Source organism: Apium graveolens, chromosome 11 (genome assembly GCF_009905375.1).
Source record: "Apium graveolens cultivar Ventura chromosome 11, ASM990537v1, whole genome shotgun sequence".
In the NCBI taxonomy this organism is placed as follows: domain Eukaryota; kingdom Viridiplantae; phylum Streptophyta; class Magnoliopsida; order Apiales; family Apiaceae; genus Apium; species Apium graveolens.
Window position 1 is genome coordinate 51,316,209 of NC_133657.1, and position 24,031 is coordinate 51,340,239.

General features: G+C 36.4%; 1 pseudogene; it reads left to right on the forward strand.

The window, feature by feature from the left end:
* The first annotated feature begins 1,819 nt into the window (after positions 1-1,819).
* Positions 1,820-24,031, forward strand: part of LOC141695495 (uncharacterized) — a 181,341-nt pseudogene continuing 159,129 nt past the window's right edge.

Consider the following 24,031-nt stretch of genomic DNA (forward strand, 5'->3'; position numbering starts at 1 on the left):
GTCAAGGTCGACAAACTCATCTTTCCTGCTGATTTTGTTATTCTTGATTTCGAGGAAGATAAGAAGATCCCCATAATCTTGGGAAGACCTTTCTTGGCTACAGGCCGAACCTTGATTGATGTGCAAAATGGTGAGCTTACTATGCGGGTTCAGGATCAGGATGTCACCTTCAATGTTTTTAATGCCATGAAATTCCCTACCGATGAAGATGAGTGCTTTAAGGTGGAGTTGGTCGAATCTGTGGTTACCTCAGAATTGGATCATGTGCTAAAATCAGATGCCTTAGAGAAAGCCTTATTGGGGGATTCCGATAGTGAAGATGATGAAAGCGACCAGCAGTTACAATATTTGAATGCTTCTTCATGGAAACGAAGATTGGAAATTCCTTTTGAATCTCTTGGATTGGAGGAGCTGAAAAGTTCTCCAAAGCGCCTCAAGCCATCTATTGAGAAAGCTCCTACTCTTGAGCTTAAGCCTTTGCCTGAACATTTGAGGTATGCATTTTTAGGTGATGCATCTACTTTGCATATTATTATTGCATCTGACCTTTCAGGTAGTGATGAGGAAAAGCTTTTGAGAATTCTTAGAGAGTTCAAATCAGAAATTGGATGGACAATAGCAGATATCAAGGGAATCAACTCTTCTTATTATATGCACAAAATTCTTCTAGAAGAAGAAAGCAAGCCTACTGTTGAGCAACAGAGAAGGGTAAATTCGATCATGAAAGAGGTGGTGAAGAAGGAAATCCTCAAGTGGCTAGATGCAGGGATCATCTATCCCATTTCTGACAGTTCTTGGGTGAACCCAGTTTAGTGTATGGCAAAGAAAGGAGGTATCACAGTGGTTGCGAATGAGAAGAATGAGCTCATTCCTACTCGAACAGTTACGGGGAGGAGAGTTTACATGGATTACAGAAAGTTGAACAAGGATACAAAGAAATATCACTTCCCTCTCCCTTTTATTGATCATATGTTTGATAGATTGGCTGGGCATGAGTACTACTATCTTCTGGATGGCTATTCGGGTTATAATCAGATGTGTATCGCTTCAGAAGATCAAGAGAAGACTACATTCATATGTCCTTTTGGTACTTTTGCATTCAGGAGAGTTTCTTTTGGGCTATGTGGTGCACCAGCCACATTTCAGAGATGCATGATGGCTATCTTCTCTGATATGATTGGAAATAATGTAGAAGTGTTCATGGACGATTTCTCGGTCTTTGGAACTTCTTATGATGAATGTTTGCACAATCTCGGGTTAGTGCTGAAAAGGTGCGTTGAGACCAATCTGGTTCTCAACTGGGAGAAATGCCATTTTATGGTGCCAATGCATCATTCCTGGTCACAAGGTCTCTAGTAAGGGTCTCGAGGTGCATAAAGCCAAGGTGAAGGTTATTGAAAATCTTCCTCCACCAATTTCTGTTAAAGGAATTCGCAGTTTTCTTGGTCATGCGGATTTCTATAGGCGTTTCATCAAGGACTTCTCGAAGATTTTGAAGCCGTTGTGCAATTTGCTAGAAAAAGATGTTCCTTTCAAGTTTGATGACGAGTGCCTTACTTCTTTTGAGAGCTTAAAGAAGAGTTTAATTACGGCACCTGTCATAACAACATCTGATTGGACTGAACCATTTGAAATGATGTGCGATGCAAGTGACTATACAGTTGGAGCAGTTCTTGGGCAAAGAAAGAACAACATATTTCATGTGGTCTACTATGCTAGTAAGACCTTTAATGGTGCTCGACTGAATTACACTACTACTGAGAAAGAACTTTTGGGTATTATCTATGGTTTTGAGAAGTTTCAATCTTATTTACTTGGGATGAAGGTGACAGTTTTCACTGATCACGCTGCTATTCGCTATCTCATCTCGAAGAAGGACTCGAAGCCTAGACTAATTCGATGGGTTCTTTTACTTCAGGTTTTTGAATTAAAGATCAAGGATAGAAAAGGGACTGAAAATCAAGTCTCCAATCATCTCTCTCGTTAAGAAGATCCAAGTGCAACTTCAAAAGATAAGTCTTTGATTAACGAATCTTTTCCCGATGAGCAATTATTTGGAGTGCAAACAGAAGAACCTTGGTTCGCTGATATTGTGAACTACCTTGTGAGCAACGTTATGCCTCCAGATTTGACTTATGCTCAAAGGTAGAAGTTTCAGCATGAAGTGAAGTGGTACATGTGGAATAAGTCATTTCTATTTCAGCAAGGAGCTGACCAAATCATCAGGAGATGTATTCCTTACAGCGAAACGGGCGGGATCTTGCGAGATTGCCATTCAACGACTTATGGAGGAAACTATAGTGGAGAAAAGACAGCAGCTCGTATTCTTCAAACAGGTTTTTTTGACCGACTTTTTTTAAAGATGCTCATCAGTTTGTTTTGAAATATAATCGATTCCAGCGTGTGGGTAATATGTTCAAGAGAGATGAGATGCCTCTTAATGTGCTTCTCGAGGTTGAGGTATTCGATGTTTGGGGAATTGACTTCATGCGGCCATTTATCTCATCTTGTAATAATCAGTATATCTTGTTGGCAGTTGATTATGTCTCAAAATGGGTGGAAGTCAAGGCTTTGCTAACGAACGATGCGAAAGTAGTGCTTAATTTTCTTCACATGCAGATATTCACAAGATTTGGGACTTCTAGAGTCATAATTAGTGACGAGGGATCGCATTTCTGCAATCACAAATTCACTACTATGATGCAAAGGTATAATGTGAATCATCACATTGTTACAACCTACCATCCTCAGACGAATGGTCAAGCTGAGGTATCTAACAGAGAGATCAAGCACATTTTAGAGAAAGTTGTGTGTCCATCAAGGAAAGATTGGTCTTTGAAGCTTGATGAAGCTGTTTGGGCGTATTGAGCAGTGTATAAGACTTCGCTAGGCATGTCTCCGTATCAGTTGGTTTATGGTAAGGGGTGTCATTTACCTGTGGAGCTAGAGCACAAAGCGTATTGGGCTTTGAAAAAGTTGAATCTTGATTTGGATGCAGCTGGAAAGAAGAGGATGCTTCAATTGAATGAAATTGATGAGTTTCGACTTCAAGGATGCTTCAATTGAATGAAATTGACGAGTTTCGACTTCAAGCGTATGAGAACAACAAAATGTATAAGGAGAAAGTCAAGAGGTGGCACAATAGGGGTCTAGTGCTAAAATCATTTGTACCGGGGCAACAAGATCTTTTGTTCAACTCTCGTCTCCGTCTTTTTCCTAGAAAATTGAAGTCGAGATGGTCAGGGCCGTTTGTTGTCAAAACTATGTTTCCATATGGAGCGGTGGAGATTTTTGAGAATGATCCGGGCCAAACATTCAAGGTAAATGGACAGAGATTGAAGCATTACTATGGTGACACGGTAAACCGTGAAGTGGTTAGTGTCGTTTTGTTGGCCATTTGATCTCATGATTCTACATCAAGCTAACGACATAAAGAAAGCGCTTCTTGGGAATCAACCCAAGTTTGTTGTACATTAGTAGATAGAGGAAGAAGAAAGCAAGGAGAAAAATATAAAAAAATCAAAAAATCAGAAAAATTCAAGTTCAACTACAGAAGCACATCGCGCTCATGCTAAGAAGCGGGGCGGCCGCGCTAAAAAATCGGTAACTGCGTGCCCGCGCTGGTATGCGGGGCGGTCATGCTGGATTTTCAGAAGCACGGCATGCCCGCTGCCAGGCGGGGCGACTGCACTGAGTCACTGTAATCGAAGAAAAAAAGATAGCAGAATAAAGAGAATTTCGGGGACTTCAATACAAAATCAATTTCTACCCGAATTTCCCTCCTCCACTTCCCATAATTTCTATTCCAATTCAATGCCATTACCCCCATTACTCCTATTAATCCCACTTTTTTTCCATAACTAATTCTCTCCCAAATTCCTATATACACACACACACACTTATACAGAAACTTCTCCATCACTTCTCGAATTCTCAAATACAATTTTCACTCAAACACGTATCTCTTATTCTCTCTTATTCAATCTCAATGGCATCCAAAAGACAAAGAACTCAAGTTAGCATCCGCACCACCGATTCTTTGAGTGGTGGGGGTGTGAGGACAAGGTTTGCAACTCCCGAGGCTGAGGCTGAGTATACGAGGCTTCTTTCGAAGCCCATAGCTAAGGAGCGAGGTTTTCTACCATCAGGAAAGATGGTAAGTTGTTCGAGATGATCTTGGAGATGGGTTGGGTTGCTTTTTGTGAGGCACCCGCTACTGTGCTCATGAGTGTGGTGCGCAAGTTCTACGCGAATGCTAAGACGGAGAAGAACGGCTTTCTGTGGTGAGGGGGTTGACTGTGGAGTACAGTGCTGAGGTGATTCGGAGGGTGATTGAGCAGCCCAAGAGGAGGCCCGATCAGGATAATTGGAACGAGAAGTCTTTGGAGGAGTTTAACTTGGATTTGATCGTTGTTACGTTGTGTGTGCCCAAGACTAATTGAAAGTTCAAGAGGGGCACGAATGAGTATGCCACTTTCCCTGCCTCATGCATGAACAGGTTTGCACGTGCACGGAATTCTTTTATTTGTACGAACATCATGCCATCTTCTCATGTGCATGATGTTACTGTGGATCGTGCACGCTTCTTATGGGGCATTCTTCAGGGAGACTATGTGGATCTTGGGATGGTTATCCATCAGGGTATTTTGAGGTTTCTTCATGGGAGTACTACGGGTTTTTTACCCTATGTGTCGATTGTGACGAAGCTGTGTGTGGCGGTTAGAGTTTATTGGCCCGCACACGAGCAAGTTCAGCTTCCGAGTGCTCCGACTGATAGTTCGATGTTGTTGAGTATGCAGGAGTGGTACGGTGGTAAGCCCGATCCTAAGGGGTTTGGTTATTCTTATGACCATCTTCCAGGTGGAAGGCCAGCTCCTTAGTCATATGCTGGTGGCACGATTCAGGAAAGCAGAGCAGCTTGGAGAGCTGAGTTGGGAGAGGAGGCCGGTCCATCGCAGCAGCAGCTGTAAGAGGAAGCAGATGCAGGTGTTGGTTTGAGTTCGGTGCGGTATAGGTGCTTAGCGAGGAGGATGGATGCGATGCATAACATTCATAGTCAGTTTGCTCATGATCTCACCCAGGCATTGGGGACTGCATTCATAGCTACCATAGTTGATATCCAGTGGCCAGTATTCAGTGAGGACTCTGTGTATCCACCTCCAGACACTCCCGACACTCCACCCATTGAGGGTGAGGATCCTGATTCCGAGTAGGTATGCCTGATTCCGTACTATTACTTTCACTGAGGACAGTGAAAATTTTAAGTTTGGGGGTGATAGTTTAAGGAATATGTTTGTGTGAGTCTATATAGTTTGCATATTCATGATAGTTTAGTTCATTTAGTTGCATATTTATCATGTAGTTTTTTATTTTTGAAATAGTATGTTGCATATAGTTCATGCATTTGCATTATAACATGGTCCCTTAGTTAATTTGCCAATTGATTTGTAATATTGATGCAAGTGTGGTGATGTCGTATTTAGGAATGTTAAGGCTTATCCAGTTGATTTGCATGCTAGAAGCAAGATTTTTCACTAAGTCTAATAGGTTGCTTGCGTGCTAGATCATGATCATGGTTTGGTTATTTGTCGAGGTTTAATCACAGGTTTATAGTTAGAATGTATGATATTCTCTTAATGGTAAAATAATATGAATATTTAAAAAAATTGGAAAAAAATATAAGATTTCAATGCTAGTTGTGGCTAGGTGTCAAATGGCTAGTTGCCGGCTCATTTTATATGAGTAGTCTAGAGTTGAGCGAGATGGAGCGAAACGCACTCGCTCAGAAATTGAAAAAAAAAAGAAATAGAAAGATAAAGAAATAAAGTGTTATGTATAATTGATCACGAGCGGGCTCTTTAGTAATCGAGTTATTAAGTTCTTAGGGGACTTTGTGCCTAGTGACCTAAGGCTTTTATAGTCTGGGATCCACTAACCTAACACTCGCTACATGGGTACTATTGTATAAGTCTTTTGTGGACCTCACTCATTGCACGGTCAAATAAACATATATGTGTTGTTATGTGTTAGCAATAAAAGCATGGATTCATGTATAACTCCGATAATAAAATTGAAGTGTTATAAGTCATTTTGAGTTTAGCGTTTATTCTATTTATAACCTTGTGATTATCTTGATGATTAGTGAGTCATGATTATTGATCTAATTGCGTTAGTATATCTGTTAAGCAATTGCACACACGCACGCTTTTGGTTTATGAGTTAATTTGTGGGGTTTGATTGAACTTGTGCAAATAACTACATTTGTTAAGATGTTGCTTATCGATTGGTTAAGTAATTCTATGGGGATCATCGCATTTGTAATAACCCCAAAATTTTGGAGTTTTTGTAACCCTTATGAATAGTGATTTTGCTGATTATGCTGAATAAGAAAACTTTTCATACCACACTTTGTAGGGGTTCTTTTATTGTTATTCTGAGATCTTATTAGTACTCTATATGATATATAAGTGTATGTAAAGATCGTCAGAATCCAAATTCGAACACTTTGATTTTTCCCGAAAATCCACCAGATACCGAAAGAATTGAGTATAAGGTAACAGGATAAAAAGGATTTAAATTCAAGGATTATAAGAGAGGATCATAAAAGGAATATAATGTATTGAGAAAGGTTAAGGGAACCCAAGTAATAAGATCCCGGGTATGATCCCTCAAACGATAAGCGAAAACGAAAGTTAAGCGAACCGTATAACAGATCAGCGATCATTAGCCAAGTAATTAGGAGTTAATCAAAGAGGTTAGTGATGATGATGTCATCACACCAACAAGAAAAGGATAAGTGTGGGAAGGTGATATAGGAGGATGACATAAGCATGACCAAAAGGGAAGGAATTGTTGGTTGATTACAAGCCACACAAATTTTTCCATGGTTAAAAGGTTAATTAAACAAAACAAAAACAAAACAACCAAGCAAAACAAATCAAAAACACAAAACACAAAGTTGACTTCACCTTTCCAACAAGAAGCTCTCGACTTCATCTCTTTTTCAAAGAAGAAAAAATTCAAGTTCAAGTTCCAAGCCTTGTTAATTAGTGAGGTAATTACCTAAGGTTCCTTGTACATAGATATAGGTATCCTATGAATCTAAGCTTCAAATTCCTTCACAATCTCTTCCAATAATTCATGGAAGAAGAGAGTGAATAGTGTTTTTCAAGAACTTGAAAGTTTGATCTTGTGTTTTTGTTTAGATAAAGCTTTAGTAAGGATTTTCCAAGGTTGTTTCAAGCTCATTAGTTACTCCTACTCTCAAGGAAGGTATAATCTCTTAACCTAGAATTATTATTGAATGTTAAGAGCTTGTTATGAGTAGTATAGTTCATGAGAAGCATGGTTATTGAATATTTAGAGATTGGTTGGTTTTGTAATGTTTTTGGAGTTGTAAATCTTGATTATTAGTTAATGAACTTAAGTATAAGCTTTTAGTTCATGATTTAGAGTAGTATAAATTGGAGAACTTGAGATGTTGGGGCTGTTGTAGTAGAATATGGATGGAGTTTGGTTGTAGTAATGATTGTGGGTTGATTGTGGATTGATTTGGAGTAGTATAAATTTGGTAATCGCGTAAACATAGCCGTCGTAATGCCCGATTTACTTTAGACTGTTTTTGTTCTTAATATCAGGACTCGTTAACTCACTGTTAGGTTTTGACCATTGCCATGATTAGATAGTTCATGTTACGATCTTCGTTTTGATATGTGGTTCACTTGAATCCGATGTACGGTTTAGGAGAAACGTCCGTTTTAAGTAACGGTATTTCGCGACCGAACCATTACCCCTCGCCTTACTTTGAAACCTTGGTTAAGGCCCTTAAGTGACTAATTGGATTATGAAACAATTAAATAAAGTGGGTTAGACAGTTGGTAGGGTACTCGCAAAAGAATTTCCTTAAAATTCTTAATGGGTAATTTATTAAAAATGATGGAGCCGAGGGTACTCGATCGACTTAAGTGAATCATTAAGCGCAAAAGCGAGCGTTATAGTCTAATTGGTTAAAGTATAGATTCTTAAGCGACTTTGGTTTAATTCCAACTTATATGTTGTTTATAGGTTACCAGACTCGTCCTAGGCCTTTTACCACCCCCAGTCGCTCAGGCAAGTTTTCTACCCGTTATACTGTTGTTGTGATGTATATATGTATATGCATTAGCTTGTGATAGATGCATGATTGTTATTAGCAAAATCTTGCGATATATTGGAGCATGCTGATATGGTTTATATGCATGTCTGTTTCATAATATTGATATCTAATTGTTGATTCCAATGCTTATAAGTGCATAATACCTATGCTAGAGATAAGTAGTAGTTGCGTATACCCTTAAGTAGACGGGACCCAAAGGTGAACATTTTCTAAACCGGGAATCGATGTTCCCGAGTATATTATATATATTTATATATATATAGATATAATTTTCAAAACTATTAATCGAATAAGGTTTATTCGATAACTTTATTTTTATTAATGAATATTACTTTGAATATTCATTCGAGGTCTTATGACTCGGTTTATTTTATTTAAGGAATTTTATCTTGAATATTCATTTGAGGACTTATGACTCTGTTTATTCTATTTAATGAATATTATTTTGAATATTCATTCGAGGACTTATGACTCCGCTTATTTACTAAATAATATTCTTTATTTTATTAAAGAATAATATTTCGATAATCAAACTTATTTTCGATTATTCAAATAAAGATCGTACTTTCGTATAAGTATATCTTTGGTTATTTAATATTCATTTCAAGTATGAGTTTTAAAACTTCTACTTCAATTATTTTTATAAAGATTATTCTTTATGGGAATATTATTTAAATAGTAATATTCAGATATTTTCTAATATATTGGGACTGATTTATTTTATTAAATCAGCATTACTCCAAACATTCTTAAAAATGTTTTCGAGTCTTCAAAATGATTTTTAAAAGTTAGGGCGGATCCCAAAACTCCTTTTTTTTATATTTAAGATACTCCTCTCGAAGGAGATTTAAATACTCGCTCAAAACCTGAGGGATCCGGCTCTGTGGTATATTTTATATTCGCAACAAGGTTGCTGTTTTGATAAATGAATTGATTACTTACCCAACGTTCGGGAAGTAAGTCCATTTAATTGAGTTGGCATAAGCGACAGGCCGAGGTACGGTCTATCAAAGTGTAAGTGGCTGGGTGGCAGCCCATCAACGCGTAAGAGGCCGGGTGGCAGTCCAGCACAAGGTCCAAATGAGGCCAGGGTGATGACCAGTGGGGGATTTATCCATCTACTAGTAGAAAGGGTTACTTATTGGTATCTTTGCCTGATTAGCAAGATATCGGGTTTATGCCAAGGTTTTCTCCTTTCCAAATTCATTGGATATTGCAACTCTGTTTATAATTTTCATAACAGGGGTTTTCAAGGAGTGTATGAAATGTATATATATAGGTGTATATATATATCGGGTCTTAATGAAGTATCTCGTAACTTCATTATTTATAATGATATTTCAAAGATTGAATATATTCAAGTCTTTTCTTGTAGTCTCATCTATGTGATGAACTTTTGAAACTGATGATACCTTGAACGGTGGTAGTTCAAGTAGTATCCGGAAAGTATATAAGTATATTGGAGTATCTTGTAACTTCATCTTTTCAACTTATATCTGGTTAATGATTATCTTATGTATGACAAAGATTTTCACAAAAACGTTGAGACAAGGTTAGATATATGAGATCACCTTGCAACGATATTTTTATACAGTTATAAACTGGAACTCTATGTATATTATGCATGGAAGAGGATTCTAAGATTTTGAAATGTATATATACTTATATACTGAATATTTTGTGACTTGGTCACGTTAAGATATCAAACTTGGTTCATTTCTTCTTGACCAAGACTTTCATGAGTACTATGAGAATGCTCATATATTGTTAATTATTATACATATTATTTCGGTGGGCTTGTTGCTCACCCTTGCTTTCTTCTTTCATCATACAACAATAGATAGACATGATGAACATGACCAAACTCCCAATTCGTGAGCGGATAGGAAACGTTCGGCAGTTTCCTGTAGGCGTTGATGTCGTTGTAGCTGAGGTAGGAACTACCAATAGGCTAGGCTTTTAACTTTTGTTGTACCAGACTTATGTACATTTATGAATTGTAATAATGGCAAATAATATGTAAATTTATCCAGAAACCCTTTTGAGGTGTAATGACTTATAATTGTGGAATAAAATGACTTGTGTTATTTTTGGTATTCATCTCTGAGACTATAACTTGTGGTGTGTGTGTATATTGTGGGGTTACAGTACGCAGTAGATGATTGTTTATTAAGAATTAGGTGTTATTAAGGGAAATGGAACTCGTGACAACCCGAATCCCCGACCCCGGATTTGGGGGTGTTACAGAAATGGTATCAGAGCCAAGCATTATAAACCTCAGAGATGATGTGACGTTAAAATAATAAGTTCACTAAGATAATAAGGACTCTTGCCAAGTTCATAGTCGGACTACCTAATGTAGTACTGACAGTTAAAACCCTTATGGGAACCCTTATAAATATCGTGATAGAAGCGTAGTTCGTTATCGTATATGGTAGTGGGACTCTGAACCCTGAGGTTGAGGAGCAACAGCGCGATGATGTTTTATTACTTATTGGAGATCAGATTGTGTATCCGATAGAGCGTCCTAACGCAGGACCGGATGATGTTCATATTGAGGATGTAGCGGTTGAGGATGTTGTCCTAGAAGGGATTATTGCTGAGAAGGATCCCGTGAAGGATCCTGACATGAATGAAGAAAGGACCACTGAGGAATTGATGACCATGGTTAGGGCGACTACCAGAGGTAGGATTGGTCGGTCACTACCGGAGGTTCGTTCAAGTTTGTAAAGATAGTAGCCCCTTTAACGCGGCTTACTCCTAAGACTGAGAAGTTTGAATGGACAGAGAGATGCGAGAATAGCTTTTAAGAACTAAAGCAAAGGCTGGTGACGGCCCCTATGTTGGCATTGCCGGATGGAAGAGGGGATTTTGTGATATGTGATGACGCTTCGCATAAGGAATTAGGGTGCTTCTTATACAGCACAGCAAAGTAATCGTGTACGCGTCAAGACAATTAGGGGAATATAAAATTTGATGTCCCACCTATGAGCTTGGGCTCGTGGCAATAGTTTTGCCCTAAAGATTGGAGGCACTACTTGTATGGAGAGAAGTGCGAGATTTACACAAGCCATAAGTGTTCTAGTGCATTTTCACGCAGAAAGAGCTCAACATGCGCCAGAGGGGGTGGTTAGAACTAATTAAGGATTACGATTATGAGATTCTTTATCATCCAGGAAAAGCCAAAATGATGGCTAATGCCCTTAGTATAAAGGAGAGACTCAAGTTGAAAATGTCTTTGGGAGAGTTGATAAGAGATTTTGAGAAAATGGAAATAGGAGTGAAGGTAACCGGAGCCGGTACCGAAACGCTGTTTGAGATTGAAATACAGCCCAAATTATCGAAAAAGATCATATTGTGCCAAGAAAAAGTGATGAATGAAGGCAGAGAGTCAATGACTGGAGAAGAGATTAATACCAAGAAAGATGATAAGGGAATAACGAGGTATTCCTACAGAATTTGGGTTCCAAACGTTTAAGAGCTTAAGAACTGGATCTTAGATGAAACCCATAGCTCGAGGAATAAGATTTAAGGCGAACCCCGAATGTGATAGTCAGGGAGGTTGCCATTAAGAAAGAAGGAGCTCGTAACATAATGAAGTGGAAAACAAGGATTTTAATATATAAGATAACCCTAAGTATGGGAGAAGGATGAAACATTTCATACTAAGGAAACAGAAAGTCGAGTAAGGAAAGGAGACCCGAGACGGTACTCCTATACGGCAATTCATGAACCTGTCTAAAAAGAACTTAGACTATTATCCCCAACCACCACCATGAGGAGACAGTGTGGGAAATTCTTTCAGGACCTTTAAGTCGCTAAGCTCTCAGAATTCCAAGGAACAAGCGAACCCAATAGAGGCGAGAGCCTGGCTAAAGGAAATATAGGAATCATTTGAGATTCTAAATGATTGACGAAGCACAAAAGACTGTTTTTGTCACTTACCCTCCTAAGAGAGAGGCCACCCGCTGGTGAAAGACAAAGAAAGGCACGGAGCCAGAGGTTAGAATAAACTGATTAAAGTTCAGTCAATGGTTTTCGGGAAAGTAATTCCCAAGGTTATGGAGATAGTGTAAAAGCTTTTGAGCCAGAACAAAGGTGGACGAGTATGATGAATTATGAAGCTAAGTTATAAAATTTGTCAAGATTCGTTCTGATGACAAGAATCCCAGAACGACGTGATGTTTGAAGTCAATGAGTAGTGGGTTCATGAAATAATTGTAATAGAAAAGAAAATAAAAAGAAACTTAAGTGGAAGGGAAAATAAAGACAATAGAGTTTGAGGAATGATAAGGGAGTTGGGTATGAGGAAACCCTAAAGACTCGTAGCAATAGAAATAGGAAAGTATGTATTCGTCAGGATGAGAGTGATTCACCATAAGTTAAAGTTGATGGTTGAAGGCATAAGAGATAAATATATTTTATCCCCTGTAAGTTGGGAAGATTCGAGGAAACCTTGAGATAGTTCGAAGGATAAATAATGAGACGCGGATAGACTAAGGAGACAAGAAAGTAAGAAATTAGGAAAATTGGATGACTGTTGAGATAAACAACAAAAGTAAATGAGGAATTATTAAGAAGAAGTTCACATTGAACACGACCTATATCCTCCAGAACATCCCTGTTGTCATTACCAAATTAGGAAAGAAAAGCGGGTAACCATTGTTATCTTTTGAAGGCCATAGGGGTTTACCTCAGTTTGAATAAGGATGCTATTGTGAAATTGGTATAGACTATCTGGGTGGGAATGATTGAATAAGATAATTTATCAAGGATATATGACTTGATTTATCCATAGAAGGATGCAAGTACCTTATTAAAAGTGGAATTAAGGATATAACTTCGATAACTTGAGATGAACCATAGGGGAATGCATGAAGGTTGGCATTTCACCCTTAATAGGGACCGTATGAGTTTTGACAGTATGAATTAGAAAGGATTAAGGTAACCACAACCTTTAAGGATCAGTGGAGAAATTTTTCAGAAGTGTATAAACAATGGTTCTAGTATTAGTAAATGATATTTTGATATGCCCTGTATCTAGTGAATACAGGAGGAACGATTTAAGGATATATTGGAGCATGCTGATATGGTTTATATGCATGCCTGTTTCATAATATTGATATCTAATTGTTGATTCCAATGCTTATAACCTTTAAGGATCAGTGGAGAAATTTTTCAGAAGTGTATAAACAATGGTTCTAGTATTAGTAAATGATATTTTGATATGCCCTGTATCTAGTGAATACAGGAGGAACGATTTAAGGATATATTGGAGCATGCTGATATGGTTTATATGCATGCCTGTTTCATAATATTGATATCTAATTGTTGATTCCAATGCTTATAACTGCATAATACCTATGCTAGAGATAAGCAGTAGTTGCGTATACCCTTAAGTATAGGGGACCCAAAGGTGAACATTTTCTAAACCGGGAATCGATGTTCCCGAGTATATTATATATATTTATATATATATAGATATAGTTTTCAAAACTATTAATCGAATAAGGTTTACTCGATAACTTTATTTTTACTAATGAATATTACTTTGAATATTCATTCGAGGACTTATGACTCGGTTTATTTTATTTAAGAAATATTATCTTGAATATTCATTCGAGGACGTATGACTCTTTTTATTCTATTCAATGATAATTATTTTGAATATTCATTCGAGGACTTATGACTCCGCTTATTTATTAAATAATATTCTTTATTTTATTAAAGAATAATATTTCGATAATCAAACTTATTTTCGATTATTCAAATAAAGATCGTACTTTCGTATAAGTTTATCTTTGGTTATTTAATATTCATTTCAAGTATGAGTTTTAAAAATTTTACTTCAATTATTTTTATAAAGATTATTCTTTATGGGAATATTATTTAAATAGTAATATTCAGATATTTTCTAATATATTGGGACTGATTTATTTTATTAAATCACCATTACTCCAAACATTCTTAAAAATATTTTCGAGTCTTCAAAATGATTTTTAAAAGTTAGGGCGGATCCCAAAACTCATTTTTTTTTATATTTAAGATCCTCCTTTCGAAGGGGATTTAAATACTCGCTCAAAACCTGAGAGATCCGGCTCTGTGGTGTATTTTATATTCGCAACAAGGTTGTTGTTTTGATAAATGAATTGATTACTTACCCAACGTTCGGGAAGTAAGTCCATCTAATTGAGTCGGCATAAGCGACAGGCCGGGGTACGGTCTATCAAAGTGTAAGTGGCTGGGTGGCAGCACATCAATGCGTAAGAGGCCGGGTGGCGGTCCAGGACAAGGTCCTAATGAGGCCAGGGTGATGACCGATGGGGGATTCATCCATCTACTAGTAGAAAAGGTTATTATTGGTATCTTTGCCTGATTAGCAAGATATCGGGTTTATGCCAAGGTTTTCTCCTTTCCAAATTCATTGGATATTGCAACTCTGTTTATAATTTTCATAACAGAGGTTTTCAAGGAGTGTATGAAATGTATATATAGGTGTATATATATATCGGGAATTAATGAAGTATCTCGTAACTTCATTATTTATAATGATATTTTAAAGATTGAATCTATTCAAGTCTTTTCTTGTAGTCTCATATATATGATGAACTTTTGAAACTGATGATACCTTGAACGGTGGTAGTTCAAGTAGTATCCGGAAAAGATATAAGTATATTGGAGTATCTTATAACTTCATATTTTTAACTTATATCTGGTTAATGATTATCTTATGCATGACAGATATTTTCACAAAAACATTGAGACAAGGTTAGATATATGAGATCACCTTGCAACGATATTTTTATACAGTTATAAACTGGAACTCTATGTGTATTATGCATGGAAGAGGATTCTAAGATTTTGAAATGTATATATACTTATATACTGAATATTTTACGACTTGGTCGCGTTAAGATATCAAACTTGGTTCATTTCTTCTTGACCAAGACTTTCATGAGTACTATGAGAATGCTCATATAATGTTAATTATTATACATATTATTTCGGTGGGCTTGTTGCTCACCCTTGCTTTCTTCTTTCATCACACAATAATAGATAGACATGATGAACATGACCAAGCTCCCAATTCGTGAGCGGATAGGAAACGTTCCGCAGTTTCCTGTAGGCGTTGATGTCGTTGTAGCTGAGGTAGGAACTACCAATAGGCTAGGCTTTCAACTTTTTTTGTACCAGACTTATGTACATTTATGAATTGTAATAATGGCAAATAATATGTAAATTTATTCAAAAACCCTTTTGAGGTGTAATGACTTATAATTGTGGAATAAAATGACTTGTGTTATTTTTGGTATTCATCTCTGAGACTATAACTTGTGGTGTGTAGGTGTATATTGTGGGGTCACACTACGCAGTAGATGATTGTTTATTAAGAATTAGGTGTTATTAAGGGAAATGGAACTCATGACAACCCGGATCCCCGACCCCGGATTTTGGAGTGTTACAGCATTCATATAGTTTGCATTTTTGCATTTTTATTTCTTGTTCTTTGACTCTGTTTATGCTTGAGGACAAGCATCGATTCAAGTTTGGGGGTATGTTGAGTGACATTTATGTCATCTTATAATGCTCCGTAAAGCTTTGAATTGATGTTTTGTACTCAAGTTATTGGTGTTTTTGATATGTTTTGTAGTATTTTTGCATTTCAGGCATTTAACAGGGATCCACATGATTTGGCATTGTTTTGATGCTAATTTGGTGTTAGGAATGTGTCAAGAAAATTGCTCGTGAAAAGACCAATTCAAACCAGCAAGAAAAACAGAAGTTAGGATTTTTTTTCCAGAAAGTCAGCGCACCCGCGCCGTGGTAGCGCGCGCCCGCGCCGTGGTAGCGCGCGCCCGCGCCGTGGTAGCGCGCGCCCGCGCCGTGGTAGCGCGCGCCCGCGCCGTGGTAGCGCGCGCCCGCGCCGTGGTAGCGCGCGCCCGCGCCGTGGTAGCGGGCTCCCGCGCCAGGATTACAGAATTGCAGCGCGTCCGCGCTGGTGAAGCGCGCGCCTAATTTTGATCTCCTGGACTTCAAATCTGCATGGGCTGCTATATAAACATAACTTATGATCATTTTTCATAACAAGACGTACCAGAGCTTAAGGAGAAAGCGTAAGAAGACCGTATAGCACAATTCAACGAATGCGAAGATGATCTAGTTTATTCTTGTGATTCTTTGTTTTAAGTTGTAATCTTGGATACTAGTTTTCTTATTTGTTGAACCTATACTCTTTTGTAACGTACTTGGTTTATTATTTATTCAGTATAAAGACTATATTTATTATACCATGCTTTCATCGGAACCCACGTTGATGATGAGTCCGATTATGGGCTAATCGTTATCGTGGGGTTCTAGCGGATTTATTTATGGATTTCAATAGTTAAACTTGTTTCGATATCTTAGTGTGTGGTGATTGTATGATAACCTAGTATTGATTGTGCTTATTCGTCTTATGTGCGTCGCGAACATATATGATAGCGTGTTAATCTCTAATGAAACAACAGTGAGTTTAGAAGTTTAGAACTTGCCATGCTAGCATAGGTTCATGTATTTGTTATGCATGATTCGTAGGTAATTTTAACCATCTTACTTGCCCTATGTAATCACGATAGATAATTTGCGCATTAAACCTTTGTGTTGTCAAGTTCTATAGACATATAGGGTCTCAACATACTTGGTATCTATTCAGCATCTATCTCTTTTGTGGATGCTGGTAGTATGTTATTCATGCAAAAAAGTTGGCGTTCAGCAATTTCGTGTTATCTGGTTAGTGTCATCACCATTGCATGCTCTGGTTAAGAACAAGAAGACTTTGAATTAAGTATTTAATGAAGTTAGAATCTCATGTTTGTCTCATATAATAATTCAACCCTTTATTCTCTTATTTAATTGCATGTTAGTTAGTACCTTAGTTATAACAATCTCAACTTGTTATTCGTCTTAGCATTGAATAATAACCATATCATTGTTGTATAATCGCATAAATCATTAAGTTAACCAAAAGAGTCTTTGTGGGAACGAACTAGAATTAATTCTATATTACTTACGAACGCGTATACTTGCGTGAATTATTAGCGTGTGTTCTAGCCCTAACAGGGTCCACAACACAGGCACACACATCATATATAAACCTGTTTATGAATATAATAATATATATGCAATGACCCTACTTACCATTTTCCACGGATCGAAGTAGTTTAAAGTATGCCCACAAGCCACAACCTTATTTATATTACGAACTTTCCAAATCCCAGTTTATTTATCTTACAATTGAAGTAAACTTTATTACAAACTATCAACACAAACTAAGCCAAATATCATCTGCTAGCTTATTCCATTTCAACCTGGATACCTAGCTCGCACACTTGTCTGGGGATCCTCGCTACCACCAGATTCATTTTCACTAAAAAAGAACATAAATAGATTTGAAAGAGTGAGCTAACTAGCTCAGCAAGTCATAATGACAGTCACTGAGATTAACAATGATAAAGTGAAATGATATAAGAAATCAAGTTTTCTGATAAGCAATAATTAGAATTGGATATCCACTTTCATTTTAATACCAAGGTTAGGCTGCTATCAGTCACACACTAACCCCGAGCAAGGCTCCCAGCTTTGCTCTATATACTAGATCCAAGGCACACATTGGCCTATTATGACCACGAATCTGATCCGACCACGAATCTAGTCCATATTTAAAAATAATCCAATTCTAGAATAACAATATGATAAGAAATATAAATCAATGAGCTGAATCATAATTAATTATGATTAATTATTAACTAATATTAATTATCAATAAGTTATATATGGTTTAATTAATTGACTAATTAGTTAATTAATTATCAACTAATATTAATTAATTAAATAATTAAGATTTATTTTTAACTTAAAAATAATTTTCAAAAAATAAATAATGAATTTTGAATTTTAAAATAAATAAAAATCAATTTCTGAAAATAGTATAAAAAGAAAATACAATTTTTGAAAATAATAAAACATGAATCTGATTTTTGAACATTTTAAAACATAAATGTGATTTTTAAAAGTTTTCAAAACAAGAGTAATAAAAATGCAAACTTTACAAAAACTCGGAGGCTAAACTGTAATTTTACAATCGTCCTCCCATGTTCGCCAGGACGCCATGGATGTCGTCCATGAGCTTTTCCGGTGACTGTAAAAATTACCCAGAAATGTCCCAAAACATCAGTAATTACTCTGCTTTGGTCCAGGAACGTAATCATGCAAACGAAATCACTAGAAAATCAATGAATCAACCGAAAATTCCATCTGAATTTTATGCCGCCGGTTCGATTGGTTTTCCGACGAGTTACTTCCCGGCATCGTATGTTGATTTCAAATATACCATTCGATTTATCTTTCCACGATCTACACAACCATGTAATCAATTTCAACCCGTAACCCCTAACAAAGAAATGCCTAATTTTCAATTAAGAACATTCAAACACATAAACCCTAATTTTTAATTTCGAGAATCAAACAGCAATTTGAACATGTTATTGAATTTCAAATCAGTCATGTAATATACTAAAATGACCAAGATAAAATTATCTACATGATTCAAGCATCAAATCATATCAACAACATCAACATCAAAATTTCATAATTTAATCTTTAATTAATTCGAATTAAAATAATTAAATATAAAAGATTAACTTGATTTCTACACTAAAATGGATGATTGATTATGAAAGAACTTTTTGAGAGCTTCGATTTGATATATGGCACGCTCGATTCTGAATTCGATAACGCTTTCGTTTGTGAGTTTGATTTTCAAGAACGCGACGATTAATTAGAGTTTTCTCTGTATTTTATCGATTTCTACTGTTTGATTATGATTATACGAATAAAATGAAATAAAAAAGGGCTATTTGTATTTATGGAATATTAATACGCATTGGATCGTATTGGATCGATAAATAAGTTACTTAGCCGCTAAGTAACTGTAAAGACGATCCGTTTTTAATACCCGTATTGGATGATTACCCAAACTGGGCTTCTAATAAAACACTTTATACGAAAATAATGAAATATTATCCCGTCTTTCGAGAATACGGGTTTTGTTGATCTATCAAAATGATTATCGTATCGAAAATTATACGCCGGGACGCATACGGGTCAAACCGTAATCCGGATTGAAAAAGTTAAAATACGGAAAATGTTCAGAATAGTCATATTAGGTTAGGAGTTTTCCGAAGAGTTTCGGGTTACTAAAACATAAAAACGGTTGAAGTTGGACGATTCCCGGTTTTATAAAGTAGTTTTGTAATTATTTAGAAAATAATTATTAAGTCTATATATCATCATAAAATCATATAATGATCCAAAAATTACCAGAAAAATATCATAATTATCTATATTTTGTTCTAGACATAATATTATTCACCTTTTACCACATATAAACATCTTAATATCAATATCAATCAACAGATACTTCACCAGAAATCACATAATAATCATATAATAATAATTTATTGATAAAAAAATAATTACACGCGATATCCCGGATATTACACATCAAATGTGATTTCTTTGGATTGGCTTGAAAACTTGCACGCAGATATGTTGCAAATATAATGTATAGTCTACTAGAAGTTAAATACAACAAAGATCCAATCATTCCTCTATAACATGAAATGTCTACACTTTTTCTTTTCTTATCTTCATCCAACTTTGTAGCTGTAGACATAGGTGTAGATGCAGGTGAACAATCAATCATGCCAAACTTCTTCAATAAATCCTTGACATACTTAGTTTGGCTGATATAGATTCCATCACTTCTTTGACTGACTTGAAGTCCAAGAAATTAACTTAGTTCTCCCATCATACTCATTTCATATTCACTCTGCATAAGCTTTGAGAATCTTTGACATAACTTTTCATTTGTAGAGCCAAAAATGATATCATCCACGTAGAATTGAACTAGGATCATATCATCACCATGCTGCTTGTAGAAGAGAGTCTTGTCAATTGTACCTATAGTGAATCCATGTTTAAGCAAAAATTCTAAAGTGTGTCATACCAAGCTCTAGGTGCCTGCTTTAGTCCATATAGAGCCTTGAGTAGCTTGTACACAAAGTTTGGAAATTCTGGATCTTCAAAGCCAGGTGGTTGTTGCACATAAACTTCTTCTTCCAACTTACCATTAAGGAATGCACTTTTTATATCCATTTGATACACTTTAAAATTTGAGTGTGTAGCAAATACAAGAAAAATCCTTATTGCTTCAAGTCTTGTAACTGGAGCAAAAGTTTCATCATTATCAATTCCTTCCTCCTGTGAGTAGCCTTTTGCAACCAACCTTGCTTTGTTTCTAGTGACAATTCTATTTTCATCCATTTTATTCCTGAGCACCCACTTTGTTCCTATTACACTTCTGTTCTTTGGTGCAGGAACTAATTCCCAAACTTTATTTCTTTCAAACTGATTTAGCTCCTCTTGCATGGAAGATATCCAATCAGGATCAAGTAGAGCTTCTTCAGTTTTCTTTGGCTTAATTTATGAAAGAAAGCATGCATGTAAACATTCATTAGCAGATGCACTTTTAGTCCTCACTCGAGCATCAGGATCACCAATAATTGCTTCTCTTGTGTGACTCCTGTCCTTTTTCCTGGTTTGAGTTTGTTGACTTGAATTTTCTGCATTTTCTTCATCATTGGCATGACTTGCAGAACTTTCTCATTTTTCTCCCCCAGAGTTTGTGCAATCAAATTTAGGTGTTTGAGATGAGCTTCAATTCTCATGATCCACTTGTTCAGTTGACTCTTCATCCATTCTATGATTTGTGTTGACTTCAACTTCATCCTCAGAATTACTATAAATGTTGAGATTTTCAATCTAAGGGCCTCAGCTTCATTTTCATTAAGGCATTCTAAGCCTGGACACTTGTCATCATCAAAAGTTACATCTGTGCTTTCCAGAATTTTCTTTTGTTCAAGCACATAGACTTTGTAGGTAGTTCTCTTCGATGAATATCCCAGAAAAATTGCTTCAAAAACTTTAGAGTCAAATTTTCCCACATATTCAAAGTTGTCCTTTAGAACATAGCACTTGCTTCCAAACACATGAAGATGCTTCACAGTAGGCTTCCTTTTAGATAAGATTGAGTATGGTGATTTGCCAAGATTCTTGTGAATGAGATATCTATTTTGAGTGTAGCATGCAGTATTGAGAGCTTCTTCCCAAAAACTTGTTAGCAGTTTGGCATCTTGCAGCATTGTTCTAGCAACCTCCACTAATGTTCTACTTTTCCTTTCAACAACACTATTCTGTTGAGGTGTCCTAGATGCTAAGAATTCTTGAACAATACCCTTGTCTTTACAGAATTCAGTTAAAGTTGCATTTCTGAATTTTATGCCATTATCACTTCTCAATCTTTTCACACAATTCTGATCTTCATCCTGCTTCTCAATATTCTTAATATGTTCAATTATGATGTGTGGAGTTTCATCTTTAGAATGCATAAATTTTACCCATATGTATCTTGAGTAGTCATCCACCATCACAAGTGCATATTTCTTTCTTGAAATTGATAGGACATTAACTGGTCCAAATAAGTCCATATAAATGTTGCAAAGGTGCACTTATAGAATTCAAAGTTTTACTCTTGTGACTTGATTTCTTCATTTTCCCTTTTTGACAAGCCTCACAGACCTCATTTTGAGCAACTCCATATTTGGTATGTCTCTCACTAACTCTTTTTTGACTAAAGTGTTAATTTCTTTGTAATTCAAGTGAGAGAGCTTTTTATGCCACAACTTGCTTTGTTCTTCAGATGCCTTGGTCTAGAAGCAATCAATTACATCCTCATTTGCTGAGTTCAAGTTTGCAACAAATAAGCTTCCCTTTCTTACTCCTTTCGGAGCAACTTCATTAGTCTCTTTGTTGATGGTTAAGCATTCTCCTTTGTCAAATTTGACATTAAATCCTCTATCTGTGAACTGACTAACACTTAAGAGATTTACTTCCAAACCAGCAACCAATGCTACATCTTCAGTGACAACATTACCATAAATTAATTTACCATATCCCATTATGAAACCTTTGTTGTTGTCTCCAAAAGTCACTGATGGGCCAGCCATCTCCTCAAACTGTAATAGCAGGGCCATATCACTTGCCATATGTCTTGAGAATTAAGTGATTTTAGCTACCCAGACAGTGTTGGGTACTTGCTTCTTGTTGACAGAATGTGCAGAATTAGAATGAATTGATTCAGAAATAATAGTGTTCATTGCTTGATTTGCATGTTCCTTTTTAGCTGTAGACTCAATGTTGATTTCTTTAAAGTCTACTCTTAGCTTGTGGCAACTTGTCATTACTTTCATGTTGCAAGGAATGCAACCAAACTTATCATAAAAGAAATAAGGATCTTCAGTTTTTGCTTCATTATATTTGCATGCTCTCAATCTTGGCTCAATAACAGCCTTTTTACAAAGGTGAGTTAGATGATTTGTAGAGCCACAATTCTGACATTGTTTTCTAGGAGCATCAACAAAAAATGCAAGGTTGTTGCTTTTGTTTATCTCAATCTTTCCATTTCTGTTTTTCTTCTTCTTTCTTCCATCCTCAGTTTTAACTTCCTTGATTGGCTTCTTGGGAATTTGATCAACCACGGGTTTCTTCTCAGTTTAGAAGTTGGAGTTGTTTCTGTACATTTCTTTTCATTGTCCTCATCAGCAATTTCTTGCTTTATGGTCAACTCTTCTTCACTGAAATTTACTTCACATGCTTTGAACATAGGTAAACCAACCTATCTCAGCATAGCTGGGACATCTTCACTTGCAGTGGATTTTCCCTTATCACCATCAACTTTCCTGTTGTTGTTCAATGCATCATAATCCAATCCAATAGCTATGTTAGCACATGGCTTGTTCTTCTCATGTACTGACCAACTGAGATGCATTTCTGAATGATTTCAGTTTTACTTCATTCTTCTCTAGCTTCTCCCTCAACACAGTATCTATCTCAGTAGCACACTTCAGCTTGTTCTTTAGATATTCATTTTCTTGCTTGACTGTCTCAAGCTCCACAAGCAATAGATCAAACTTTTGTTTCTCACTCTCAAGCTTCTCATTAGCTTTTGATAACGTACTGACTTCCTCAGTAGCTGCTACCATGCTAGTGTGGATATGGAACATTTCTATGCTCATCTTTTCAACAGTCTCCTTATATTAACTTTCATTTAAATCAATAGTGGTAAGAGTTGGTACCTTAGCTTTTGATGAGGATGACTCTCCTTGTTCCAAGTCCATGAGTGCATAGTTTCCTACTTTCTCATCATAATCATTGTCTGAATCATCCCAACTCTTTCCTTCTGTAATACAAGCTTTACCCTATTTCTTTCTTAGAAGAACCTCATACTTTACTTCCAATTCAAGATAAGCCTTGTCCTTTTTCACTTTCTTTGGCTTCCTGTATTCTATAGAAAAATGGCCTAGTTCATCACAATTGAAGCACCTGATCTTTGACCTGTCAACAGTTCCTGTTTTGTAACCATTTTTGCTTCCAGAATTATAATGTGCTTTTCCTTTCCAGTTGTTGTCCTTGTTGGATGTTTATCCCTTATTTTTGAAGAGCTTTGGCTTCTTTACTCTAATGTTAGAGAATTTTCTTGCTAAGTAAGCCATGGACTGATCTAACTCATCCAGTTCATCTAAGGTATAAAATTGATCCTCTTCAAGTTCAAGAATAACTTGCTTCTGTGTTTCCTTGTTCTTTTGCTCATTGCTTGAGACAACTGGAGTCTGGATTTCCTGTTCATCATCAGATGAATGGCTGTCATTAACCACTAGAGCACTTGATCCATCAATAATGTGCCCTTGACCAACTTTTAAAGACTTTCTTTAAAATATT